This window comes from Lycorma delicatula, chromosome 5, assembly GCF_047948215.1.
Source record: "Lycorma delicatula isolate Av1 chromosome 5, ASM4794821v1, whole genome shotgun sequence".
NCBI classification, from domain to species: domain Eukaryota; kingdom Metazoa; phylum Arthropoda; class Insecta; order Hemiptera; family Fulgoridae; genus Lycorma; species Lycorma delicatula.
This window is the reverse complement of record NC_134459.1, coordinates 156,652,819-156,666,381: the sequence shown is the minus strand read 5'-3', so window position 1 is coordinate 156,666,381 and position 13,563 is coordinate 156,652,819. Positions and strand designations below refer to the sequence as shown.

The 13,563-nt window shown below is 31.9% G+C and overlaps 1 protein-coding gene across 5 annotated transcripts in view; it reads right to left on the bottom strand.

Moving 5' to 3' along the window:
- LOC142325515 (uncharacterized) overlaps nucleotides 1-13,563 on the bottom strand; it is a 106,597-nt gene that overhangs the window by 87,906 nt on the left and 5,128 nt on the right. For 3 of the 5 annotated variants that reach the window (XM_075367378.1, XM_075367379.1, XM_075367380.1), the window contains exon 2: nucleotides 8,853-8,931. The exons of the other annotated variants lie outside the window; for them this stretch is intronic. The gene's annotated coding sequence lies outside the window, so the exon portion shown is untranslated. The remainder of the gene's footprint in view (nucleotides 1-8,852; nucleotides 8,932-13,563) is intronic. 5 annotated transcript variants of the gene reach the window in all.

Genomic DNA, 13,563 nt, shown 5'->3' with positions numbered 1-13,563 from the left:
TATCTGCTCTTCTAAAAAATAAAAAAGAATTATATACCACACTCAACAAAAATCTATCACAGTACCTGTGTGTTCTGATAAAATTAGAAAAAAAAAAAATTGTTTGTATAGAACCCCCTTCTGACATAAACACAAGCCACATAAAAATGCTAACTTCTGTGCAGCCCTTCCTCCTTGTTTTTTCAGTGTAAGAAATAAATAATTTGGTGTAGACATTGCATATTGAAATTGGCCAGCCAAAATTTTTATAAGGAAGAGTTACACTTTTATAGATAACTACTACAGGGTGATTCAAAGAAACGGGAAATTTTGAAAGTTGTGTTGGTAGCCATAGGCAGTTGGTACCATTTGATAAGTGGCGCCAGCCTCTCTAACCTAACCTGCCATTTAGTTGTCATGGATCCTTGGAGTGGTGTGCAACATGCATTTGCTATCAAAGCGTTTTACAAAAACAATGACAGTGTGGAGGGAACGTGTAGAGAATTTCGCCGTGTTCCATCAGCACATGCAATTAAAACATGGATATCTAATTTTGAGGAAACTGGTTCGGCAATGAAAAAGAAACCTCCAGGCCGTGAGCGAACCGTCCATACACCACAGAATGTTCAAGCTTTACAAGATGCTGTCACACGAAGTCCACATCGGTCAATCCGTCATCTCTCAGCATCTTTACAATTGAATAGTTCAAGTGTTCGAAGAATGTTAGTGAAGGACTTGCAATTCCATCCATACAAGTTGCAGATCGTCCAGAAACTGAAACCGAACGATGCAGTTGTGCGAGCACAATTCTGTAATGTAATGCTTCAGAAGATAAACGATAACGAAGAGTTTGTTCACGAACTGTGGATGTCAGACTAAGCGCATTTCCACCTCAGTGGATTAGTTGACAAGCAAAATTTCAGATACTGGGCACAAGAAAATCCTACGCAGCTACACCAGCGTCCGTTGCACAGCCAGAAAGTGACCGTGTGGTGTGCTATGTCATCTTACGGTGTTATAGGCCCTTTTTTTTTGAGGACCGTCACTACATCGCAACGGTCTTGCGATTACAGTGACGTCAGCTCGTTACGTAGCCATGCTTGAAACCTTTGTTGTGGAACAACAAAAGAGATTTCCACCAATTCTTAACACAGCCTGGTTTCAACAAGACTGAGCAACGTCACATATTGCACGAATATCGATGGCAGCTGTACGCAGATTATTTGGATAACGTGTCATTTCACAAAATGGTAACATTAGATGGCCTCCCAGATCGCCTTATCTCTCAGCTTGCGATTACTTTTTGTGGGGTCACCTTATAAGCAGTGTTCCACAGTAGACCTGCTACAACGGAAGAACTGAAGGCAAAGATCCGAGAAGCAATTGCGGAAATTCCAGTTGAGATGTTACATCAAACCATGAACAATTTAACGAAGAGACTTCGTGAGTGTTTACGTAGAAGAGGAGGTCACCTGCAAGATGTCATCTTTAAAAAATAAACTAAAATGTATGTATCCTAAAATGGCAACATTTGTACAATTACATGAAATAAAAAAATTAATTTTCTAAAATAATTTTTCATTAACATTATTTAATTTTTTAAATTTCCCATTTCTTTGAATCACCTGTATATACAAAAACAAAAAAGAGGTGAAATTAGATGAAAGCAAAACACAAAAGTTATTTATATAACAACCACAGCCTCTACACCTAAATACTTTTTATAACTACAAACATTTTTAACTTTAGAAAAAACAGAATTCATTCTCAATACTTAACTGTAAATTGTTAATAAAAACATTAAGATTTATTATTAAAATACGTAAATACATTTCCTGCTGATCGTCATAATTTTTATATTGAGTACATTTATTTACCTTTCTTAGCTTCATCATAATTAAATTACATATTGACACATTTTGGATATATTTCATTTTCAAAATTAGCTGTACTGGTATTTCTCCTTTGTAAGGCTTTATATAATGTTAGGTATCATCTATTGCATTCTGTATGTCAACATTTTTTGCTATGTTAAAATTTTTTATATTATGTTTTAATCCTTATTTCAAAAGTTTGTACTTTTCTTTGCCAAGTTTAAATTGGCATTTACAGGAAAAGAGATTTTCCGATCAAACAGTTTTTCAGTAAGTATAATTAAAAGGTGGCTGTAAATAGGAAAAACACAATCAGAAGATTTTTTTTAATAACTACTTAGAAGATATTTATAACAGTAATGGTATATACAAAATAATGAAAATGCGACACAACATATAATGGGCAAACAGGAAGAAAGTTAAAATTTGATTAAGATTTAACAAACATGAGACTTTTTTAAATACAGAAACAAGATTCTAACTAGGCAATACATTTAATAACAGAAGGGCAAACCCATTGAAAATAAAAAAACTTTATGAAACTGATTCACAGGAATACAATTGACTATTTTAGATAATCCAGAAATCTTTAAATTAAAAGAATGGTGGAAAAACAATTACAAATGAACAGGTTAATAAGAGAATATTTTATTTAAAAATCTTAATTTCCTCATAACAGGAAGAAGACTAGCCAGATAATTTGTGTGATTTGAGTGGGGCAAGGGACATGACCTATGTAAATCCTTGTAACGAGTTTTGAAAATTGAATATATCTGAAACATGTCAACATGTGATTTAGTTATGATGAAGTTAAGGAAGGTACGTTCACAATACAAAAAAAAAATTATTAACCACAAAGAAGAAAGTAAATAATTTACATAACTAAGTATTTAAATTCAAGCAATCGGCAATCAAAACTGCTAAAAACACTGTTCCTTGTAACTGTAAATAATGTACCTAAAAAATTCACAGCATGTATTTTTTCAGTTAATAATGTAGGCCTATTATACAAAATATTTTGATATATCTATAATGAGATAGCTTATATTCTAGATAGATTGTTACTTAAAGTATGACTCATACACACAAACTCATGTTTAAACACGAACATGAATAGACACACATGAATGTTTGTGTAATCCTGAATGTCAACATTGTAGAAGACTTAGTTACTGTTTTGATTTCAATGTGACATGTTGTATTGTTGCTAGTGTTAATACTGTGGTTAGGTAATTAAGACTTGTTTATAAAGTAATTTTATTAGCAGTGTACTTCTCTTTTATGAGATATCTTTTATTTTTAATTTTATTAATTAGAGAAATGTTCATTTTAGCCATAGGGAAACTGGGATAAGATAATGTGAGGTGCAATTGGTAGTTTTATAATTTATACTAACTGTATTATTATTGTAAGAACCATGCATTTATAAAAACGAATTAAGGAGTGTTCAATTGGCATTCAGACTGAAACAGTATGTCGTCACAAATTGACTTACAATAGATATTCAGTACTGCATGATATTTTAGAGTTTACTTAACAGCAAATAACACTGATATCTTTAAGAAGTCAAACAAAAAATATATGTAGTTTTCATAAAACTGAATATTTAGATAAATATTTTCATATTATTGGGAAAAGTTGCTCTGAACCATTTAGCTGTCACACTAAACCGGTTAAGAAATCTCTTCCGAGAAATATATCTGTTGGCAAGTTAGAAAATAGAACTTTTTTTTTTTAAATATAAAAAAATATTTTTTACAAGGTGGGTAGTTATCATATACCAAATATCAAAATCAAAAATAGTGATGCAATGAAATTTTTAAAAATTTGTTGAATTAAAATGGAATAACCCTTCTACTTCAAGAGCCTTAAATATTCCTCGCAATAAAAACTAAAAAATATTAATCTCCCTAAAATTAATTTATATTTTTGAACACTTTATGTGAATTACTAATCACTGATATATCAGACAGTCAATCTTAATACAGTCTCCCATGGCTACACGAGTACACCGCATGGCGATGGAATAGCTTGCCAACCATGATGTGAGGGTGCTGGGGAATTAAAATACCAAGGTGGACAAAAATTAGCAGTGCTGGAGTTGGCTCTAACTCCAGTGCTGGTGAAGCTTGCAGTTTGGGGTTGGATCTTCATAGACTAGGGGAAGAAAACCTTGAGAACAAATCACCTGGTCCTCCTAATCAGGGAGTTATGAGGTGGGCCAGCTCCTCCCTGCCCATGGAAAAGTTTTCTACTGCTAAATTTACCAGTAAAGTGCCTTGGAGTACGGAGAGGTTTAATCAGATTTGACAATGGAACATGAATTTTTGGAAATGAAATTGTCAAAGGTTTTCAAAACAAACAGATTGAAGACTTATCACAGATTGACAAGATATTTATAATTTATATTGCTATTTTTTTCTGAAACAAATAAAAAGATTGTGAGATGCTTCAGGATTGTGCACTATGATAGTGGAGCAGAGAAGAGTGGATGGATGAAGTCAGGGGTATCTGTTCTGCTGACTGGTGGGGAAGGTTATGTTATGGGAAGTGGTTAGTGAACATATAATAAAGGGTGTGTTAAAGATAAAACCATTCATAGTGGCTGTTATAGGAATGAATGCACCAAATGATAATATTGTAATTCAGGTAAAAGACAGTTTTGAACATAGCTTAGGGGATGTAATGCAGGTGATACCAAGCAGTCAGAAAGTAATTTAGGCTGGGAATTGTAATGGTTACGTTTGTAAATGTAGAAATAGTTTGTCGGTGGGATCTTTCGGGAAAAGTATGAGGAATAATAATGATCACTTGATGGATTTGGTGGACCGGTATGAATTAAAAATAAACACTTTCTTGGACCACAAGGATTTGCATATATATGGCATATCAAGACACTGGAGAGTTGTGTACACTGTTTTATTGTAAAACAAAAATCAAGGTAGGAGGTGCAGGATATTAGGGACCAGCAAGGAGTAGACTGTGGAAGCCATCACAGGCCTCTGAAGAGTAATGTGAATTTCCCTACATACATGTAAGTGGGGGATCACAATAGCAGGAGGTCAAAGCAAAGAAGGAATTTATTATTGTGAAGTATAATTTGAAAGAGCTCCAGGATGATACTATGCAACAGCTGTTTTAGGGACTGGAAGCAAAGTTGTAAATTGCTGGGAGGATGGTAAAGGAGGAATAGTCATATAAAGAAAATGAGACCACTTTTATTTAGTTCTAGGTTTCTATAAAATGAGAGAGAAGCCTGAATGGTGGAATGAGAATATTGTAGGAAGAATAAAGGAAAAGAAGAAGGGTTATTATATCTTGATACTGGAGATGATGCCAGCAGGGAGAAATATAAGAGGTTGAACATAGAGGTTAAGAAAGATGTGGTAAAGGAAGAATGCAGAATGGAATAAGAGATATGAGAGGATTGAGGGAATGTTGGGAAGATGTAAAGGCCATGAGGCTTGAAAGGCTGAAAGCTGTTAAAATTTCATCCAGGAGGTAAGCAACAAGCAGTTGGAGAGTTTAAGTGGAAAGAGTATTTTGAACAGCTGTAGCAGGACAGGAAAGAATATGAGGAAGGGATTGGTCAGTGGTTGATGTGGAGACTCAATATCTGGATTTGAAGTTTAGGGATGTCAAGAATGTAAATGAGGAAATCAGCAGGATTTGGTAAAGAGTTGATAAAGAGTGGACCAAATAAATTGATAATCTAGTGGTGAACGGGTCTTCCCAAATCAGCTGATTTGAAAGTCAAGAGTTCCAGCGTTCAAGTCCTAGTAAAATCAGTTATTTTTACATGGATTAGAATACTAGATCGTGGATACTGGTGTTCTTTGGTGGTTGGGTTTAAATTAACCACACATCTCAGGAATGGTTGAACTGAGACTGTACAAGATTACACTTCATTTACACTCATACATATCATCCTCATTCATCCTTTGAAGTATTATCTGATAAGTAATTACTGGAGACTAAACAGGAAAAAGAAAGATAAATTGATAAGTATGTTGAAGATTTTGTTTGAAAGATGTACGGTGAGATGGTTCCAATTGAATGGAGATGCGTGCTATATTACTCCTCTGTATAAAAAAGTACATAGGATAATCTGATAAATTGTAGAGGATTATCATTATAGAATTATAGGGAATTCCTTTATCAGACTTTCAAGTGTTCTTAAAACTTTACTTGAGAGAGAAACTGCAGTGAAACAGAAGGAAGAACAAGCTAGATTAAGAGCAAGGATGTCAACTGTGGATATATCTTCACTCTTAAATTGTTGGAGAACGTACACGTTGGAAGGAAAAATCCATGTTGCTTTGGAAAAGATGTACAATAATGTGTACCTTTGAATCATCTGTTTGAGAAACTGATCCAGATGAAAGTCAATCCAAGTTAAGAAATTGTATACTGATCATATGATGCGTGTGAGAGTAGAAGACAAGTGTAAAGAGGAATTTAAGATAAAGGGCTGCAGCAGGGTTGAGAATGCCTCAGACATTTTTTAAACTGTATCTTTTTTCAATGTTGGTTAATTGGCATAAGAATTATTGGAGTATGGGAATCCCTTTGAATGACGAAAAGATATTCACATTGTATTTTACAATGACAAAATTGTAATAGCAGAAGATGAGGACAATTTGGGGTATATGATTCTTAAGCTTAAAGTTAAATATGTGTTAAGTATGAATATTTGTGGCTGCTGGAATGGAGACAGGATGACTTGATGGATGGAGAGAAAATTTCTGACGTGGAAAAAGCAAACTATTTGGGGTATGAATGATTAAACCACTACATTCAATCTTATGAAACAGTTGAATGAGGTAAGAGACCTCATTAGGATATATAGATCATTAGCGCAGTGTAATATTGCTTGGCCACAAGAGGTTTGGGATATGAAGAAAGGAGATATAGAGATTCATTTTTTTGTAACTGATGGATTTTATAAGGGTGAATTCAAACGACGAGAATGGATAGAGTGAAGAACTACATGATATTTGAAAAAATGAAACTGAAGGGGGACATTTTTGATGTTCACAGAAGGTAGTTAGTTGGTTTGTTGAGGGCATGTCATTAGAATGGAGTAGAACCATCTCCATAAGAAAGTTTTGGTATTGGTGTACCAGCTGCAGAAGAAAAAAAGAGCACAGCCAAGACTATATGGATGGATGGCATAACCGAGGCAGCGGTGGCAAGAGATTTGAGTATGGAGAACTGCCAAGATAGATTTCAATAAAAGCTTGGGGTGGAAAGGCATTGGCAGCCATACAAATTTTCATAAATAGCAATCTCATGCTAGGTTTACTAGACAGGCAAGGAATGAAGTGGTTTTCCACAGACTTCTTAACCAAGCTGAATATCCCACACAATCTGGGTTCAAAGAAATTTTAATGGATAAAGCATCTGCTCACATTCAACCAAAAAATTATTCAAATGGTTGTTTCAACCCAAAGCTCACAGCATTTTAAGCAAAACACAAATGAATTTTTTCACCGATTCATAACTATTAATGAAACCTAGGTTCATCACTAAATAGCCAAGACAAAGAAGCAGTTAAAATAATAAGCACCAAAAGAAGAGTTTGCATAGGGAAAGCAAACCCAGTGCTCTGTTGGATAGGTCATGGCCAATATTTTTTGAACTGTGAAGCACATAATTTTCATTTTATCTTAAAAGGAAAGATAATCAATGGCATTCAGCAAACTATATTAATTCAATGCAACATCCGAGCGATAAAATTAAGAAATTCCAACTGCAACTAGCCAACAAAATGTGCTAAGACATCAAGACAGTGGGTCAATTCACACTTTAGACTGCAACTGAAATAGCCAAATTGGCAATTACAGTTGAAATTTTCATGAATTCAGGTTCAAACTGCTAATGTATCCACCTTACTTGCCAACTTTAACTCCTAGAAATTTCCATCTTTTCCTAAACTTAAGGAAATAGCCCTGAGGAAAGAAATTTTGCAATAGATAGTGAACTAACTGATGCTGCCAATGGTATAGTTGATTTGTGAATGGTTTATAGACAAATCATTCTATAAAAATTGTATAATTGCACTTTAACATTATTATACTAAATGTGTCAAGCTAACTAAAAGGTTATGATGAAAGCTAAATAAAATTCTGACAGAATAATTGTTTCCTTTTTCATTCACCCTAGATTTTAAATAAAATCTAATCAAACTTAGCCTACACTTGCTTTGCTCACTAGTCAAGGTTACAGAGCTAAGCGAGCGTAGGTTAAGTTTGGTTAGATGATATTTATAATTTATAATTATAAGCATATTATTATAACAAAAGCAATTTTATTGTTTTTTAACACAAAAACCCAATGTGGAGGAAAAGAGAAAATACCCATAGTAATTATAATTATTTGAGAGTTTTATTTATAATTTTTTGATAATGAAGTAGTTTTGTAGCTTTTTCCACAATGTTATAAACTGATTAAATATTTAATAAAAGTAGATATGAACATTTCTTAGGTGCTTGGATCAGGCTGTTTGATATTCCACTGCACAAAATACTATTTTTCTCCTCACTTGCTATAACTCTAGACTATCTTGAAAACAATATATTATAAAAGTTCATACTAAAATATTCACATACTTCTCAATTATTTATTTTGACATCACAAATTGGTTTTAACCTTAACCCTCACATAAAAACTGAGTAGCAAAGCAAATGTTTCAAATAATAATGCAGGTTACACAGAGCAAAAAATAATGTATTTTTCACGCATGCATACCTTAATCTTCATTAAAATAAGCAGATTGATTTAACAAGAAGACAATAGGTGTGGTAAAAAGTTAGTCTTTAAACTTACATACAAGAGTATACATCCATCAATATAAATACTGATGCAGCACATATGAGAGCATGGACTCCAATATTTTAAAAACCAAATTAAACAAAAATCATCCTTAGTTACAATTACATTGTAACTGATTTGATCCCATGATTTCAAATGACATGTTTAAATTGGAATAAAACTTACCAACTACAAATATGAAGAGAAGTCAACAAAATTCCTCAATCAATTATGCTTTCCTTCAGCATATGTTTAGTTTGACTTCCTTTAAACAAACATATTTTCACTGATTAAAATATGTCTACTCAAAAATTACAAAGTATTACACAAGAACAATAAATTACAATTTAATACTTTATAAAAAAGTTATAATTGTTGGTCAATAGTAAAAACTGAAAAAAAAAAAAAATTTTTCAGTCTTAACACTTACCATTCATCACTTCTCTATTTGGGTGTTTGATGAAATCACTTGATGAGTTATGTAATGTTAAATGGTCAAAGCACATAATTCATTCAAAGAGAAACGGCATTAGTAAAGTATCAGTCAATCTATTTAAAATGTAGCCAATGCAATTATCCATATAAAAAAGATTTTATTTTCAAAGATTCTGCTTAAGGACTCAGATAATGTGAAACCATCACATTAACTATCACAGAGACTTTTATTTTGACTCACATTTCAAAAAATAATCTAGAGTGGAAAACCTTCCCTCCAGTATAGTATTTTTCTATCCTGTTCTGCTGACAGACCTAATTGTGTCAGTCTTGTCAATAATCTGTGGTATTCTGTTTCAGTGGTAAGTGGTACTTACATCCCTGATTGTTGAATGATAATGAGTTTTATTTCTTTCTTCTGTTTAACAAATCCAGTATATTATAGTATATTTTATAAATATTTAATAATCATATTCTGTTAAAGAAAAGGATGATCATTTTACACAGATACGATCATTCAAAAACAAAAGTAGCCCTTTAATAAATAAAATGTTGGGTATTACAGAAATTAAACATAGCTCTTTTGCCAAAGTATTGAACTTTAATAAGAAAAAAAATAACTTTCAACCTTTTCTTTTAAATCATAACCTTAAAAAATTAAATGAAATTACTAAATAAACTTAATTTAATCCTATATAGTATTTATACAAGGATATCAGCTGAATCAACATATCTAATATAATATTAAATGACAAATACATAAATATACATTTTTCAATTAATCATTTTGAAAATTTTTCATGTTAAATACGAGTCTAATAAAACAGTTTAAATAACTAAATACATTATTATTCACACTACAAGATGGAATACAAAAGCATAAATATTACTAGATCAAATCACAACATTAATTACAAAGTCCAAAATCATAATTTTACTTCAGGGATTATTTTCTTTAGATTAATTTAAGAAAAGTAATATGAATTCAGTTCATGAATAAATAAAAATTAATCTCTGCACTTCACAAATATTTTATAATTAGTGTTCTAATGATTATTTACACTGCATGCAACTGTTTCATAACGATCAAATGAATTCTAATTTCTAAAAAGAAAAATTCACAAAATATTTGAATAATGTTGGTTTTATTGACGTAATGGTCCAAATATTTTCATAGAAAATAGCTTCCTGTCTGAGACATTTTTTTGAAAATCAAATTATTTAATCATCCATAAATAAATAACAATAATTGTATTACTTACAAAGGCAGTCAAAACACAAACTTTTAAACACATCATGATCCATGATGTGTTAAATATAACTATAACCAAAATAACTATAACTATATATACTATATATATATAACCAACTATATATAATAACTATATATATAACCAACTATAACTATAACCAAAATAAAACTATAAATATTTCAGACCGTAGCAGTTAATAAAGCACACTTACTTTACCTTTTAATGGTACATAACATTAAACAATATTAATTATTATTTATGAACAACATTTTATAAATTATTATTCACTCCACTTCAGATCAATATGTAACAACTTGTATAATTAGGAATAAAATGGACACAATGAGAGAAAGAAAACGTAAGCGAGTCGCAGGCAGAACATCTGCACCCCGTAGAAGTCTGACCTGCACTGAAGAAAGGTGGCGTGATGAGAAGAAGGGGGAAGCAAACTAGGCCGTACACAGAAGAGTGTGTGTGTTGACGACAACAGGTAGTGTGCAAGTGTTAGTGCGGAAAAGAAACAGCATAAACGAGAAGTTTGCGAACGATAGACATAACAAAGATTATTTTTTTTACAAACAAGCAGACCATTAAAAGAATTACGAAAGTCTGATAAGATAATTTCTGAATACGAACAAGTTGAGGAATGACATCGCAGACAAAGAAAATTAGACTTCTAGTAACTTTGACAACAACATTAAAATTGGAGATAACAAAACAGTTATGACTAATCTGGCTACATAGAAATTGTTTTTATGAAACATCACGACTACAGCAGACAAAATAAAAAATTATGGTGAACTTGACACTATGAGAACACCTTGAATTTATTGGATTAAAGCTACTTTACGCATTGGCGTAAACATAAAAACTCTTCCAACTGCAAAATTGTTTACATTGCTCTAATATGATGCATTTTTAAATAAAGATAGAATAAAAACTTAAAAGCCTTACATGAAATAGTCCATACAGTGTTTCCAACCATTTTGTAGACTTAAGTCACACCACCTACATACCTTGTAACTACACCACAACATTCATACAGTTTGTCCAAGCTGAATTGGCAAAGAACTGAGCTAAGCAATAGTTGCCTAGGTAGCGCAGGGTTATTATATGCTACTCGTGGCATATAATAACCATATGGTATAACTTTTACAGTATATATACATTAAAAAATTACTATAAGATAAAAAAATATTTAATTAATTTTTTTATACTAATTTATAGTATAAATTTTTTATTAGTATTTTTTATACTAATATTTATTTCAATCAATAAACAAATTCACATTTAAATTATTTTTGGTCTTATATTTATATAAAAAAAATTAATTCTTAATCAAATAAAACATAAATATTTAGCTAATTCTTATTTTATTTATTTTTTGTCTTCAATCATTTAACTGGTTTGATGCACCTCTCCAAGATTTCCTATCTAGTGCCAGTCATTTCATTTTGGTATACTCCCTACATCCTACATCCCTAACAATTTCAAACATACATATTCAAAACATAGCCTGCCTGCACAATTTTTTCCTTGTACCTGTCCCTCCAGTATTAATGCAACTATTCCAGGATTCCTTAATACGTGGCCTACCTGTCTGTCTCCTCTTTTAACTATATTTTTCCAAATGCTTCTTTTCTTCAACAATTTATCGCAACACCTTCATTTGTCTTCATTTCTGTTACTTCATCTAAAATACATTCAAAAATGTTTTCCTGATAATTAATTTTTGATGTAAACAATTAAACTTCTTACTGAAGGCTTGTTTTGGCTGTGCTATTTGGTACTTTATATTGCTCCTGCTTCGTAAATCTTTAGTAATTTTACTTCCCAAATAAAAAAAATCTTCTACTTCCGTAACTTTTTCTTTCTGAATACTTTTATATTCAGTGGTCGTCTACATTATTTCTACTGCATTTCATTACTTTCGTTTTGTTCTTGTTTATTTTCATGCGGTAGTTCTTGCGTAGGATTTCATCCATGCTATTCAATGTTTGTTCTACATCTTTTTTACTCTAAGTTAGAATTACTATGTCATCAGCAGATCGTAGCATCTTTTTCTTTTCACCTTGTACTGTTACTCCGGATCTAAATTGTTCTTTAACATCATTATCTGCTAGTTCTACGTAAAGATTAAAAAGTATTGGGGATGGGGAACATTTTTATTACGGCTTCTTTCTTATGTTCTTCAATTATTACTGTTGCTGTAAATGTTAGCAAACATTCTTCTATCTCTGTACTTGAACCCTAAATTTTTTAAAATGCTAAACATTTTATTCCAGTCTATGTTATTGAATGCCTTTTCTGGATTTATAAATGCCAAGTATGTTGGTTTGTTTTTCTTTAATCTTCCTTCTACTATTAATCTGAGCGCTAAAATTGGTTCCCTTGTCCCTATACTTTTCCTGAAACCAAACTGGTCTTCTAACACTCCTTCCACTCTTCTCTCAATTCTTCTGTACAGAATTCTAGTTGAAGATTTTTGATGCATGACTAATTGTTCTGTATTCTTCACATTTTTCTGCTCCTGCTTTCTTTGGTATCATGGCTATTGAAGTCTGACAGAACTTCCTCTTTTTCGTAAATATTACACATCAATTTGTACAATCTATCTATCGCTTCCTCACCTGCACTGTGCAGTAATTCTGCAGGTATTCTGTCTATTCCAGGAGCCTTTCTGCAAATCTTTTAATGCTCTCTTAAATTCAGATCTCAGTATTGTTTCTCCCCTATCGACTTTTCCTTTCGTATTATAAATCGGTGTACCATCTTTGTTTAACATATTAGATTTCAATTTATGTACCACAAAAGCTTCCTTAACTTTCCTGTATGCCCTGTCTATTTTACCAATGATCATTTTGTTTCCACTTCTAAACACTTTTCTTTAATCCACTCTTCATTCGCTAGTTTGCACTTCCTGTTTAGAATATTTCTAATTGTTGATCATTTCTTTTACTTTCTTCATCACTAGCATTCTTATATTTTCTACGTTCATCCATCAGTTGCAATATATCTTCTGATTTCAAGCTTTTCTATCAGTTCTCTTTGTTCTGCCTAAGTTCACTTCTGCTGATTAAGAATTTCCTTTTTAACATTCTCCCACTCTTCTTCCACATTTTCTACCTTATCTTTTTTACTATTGCGATGTTCTCTCAGTAAACAAGTTGATTTCTAAATCTTTGCTTAACCATGATATAATCTAGCTT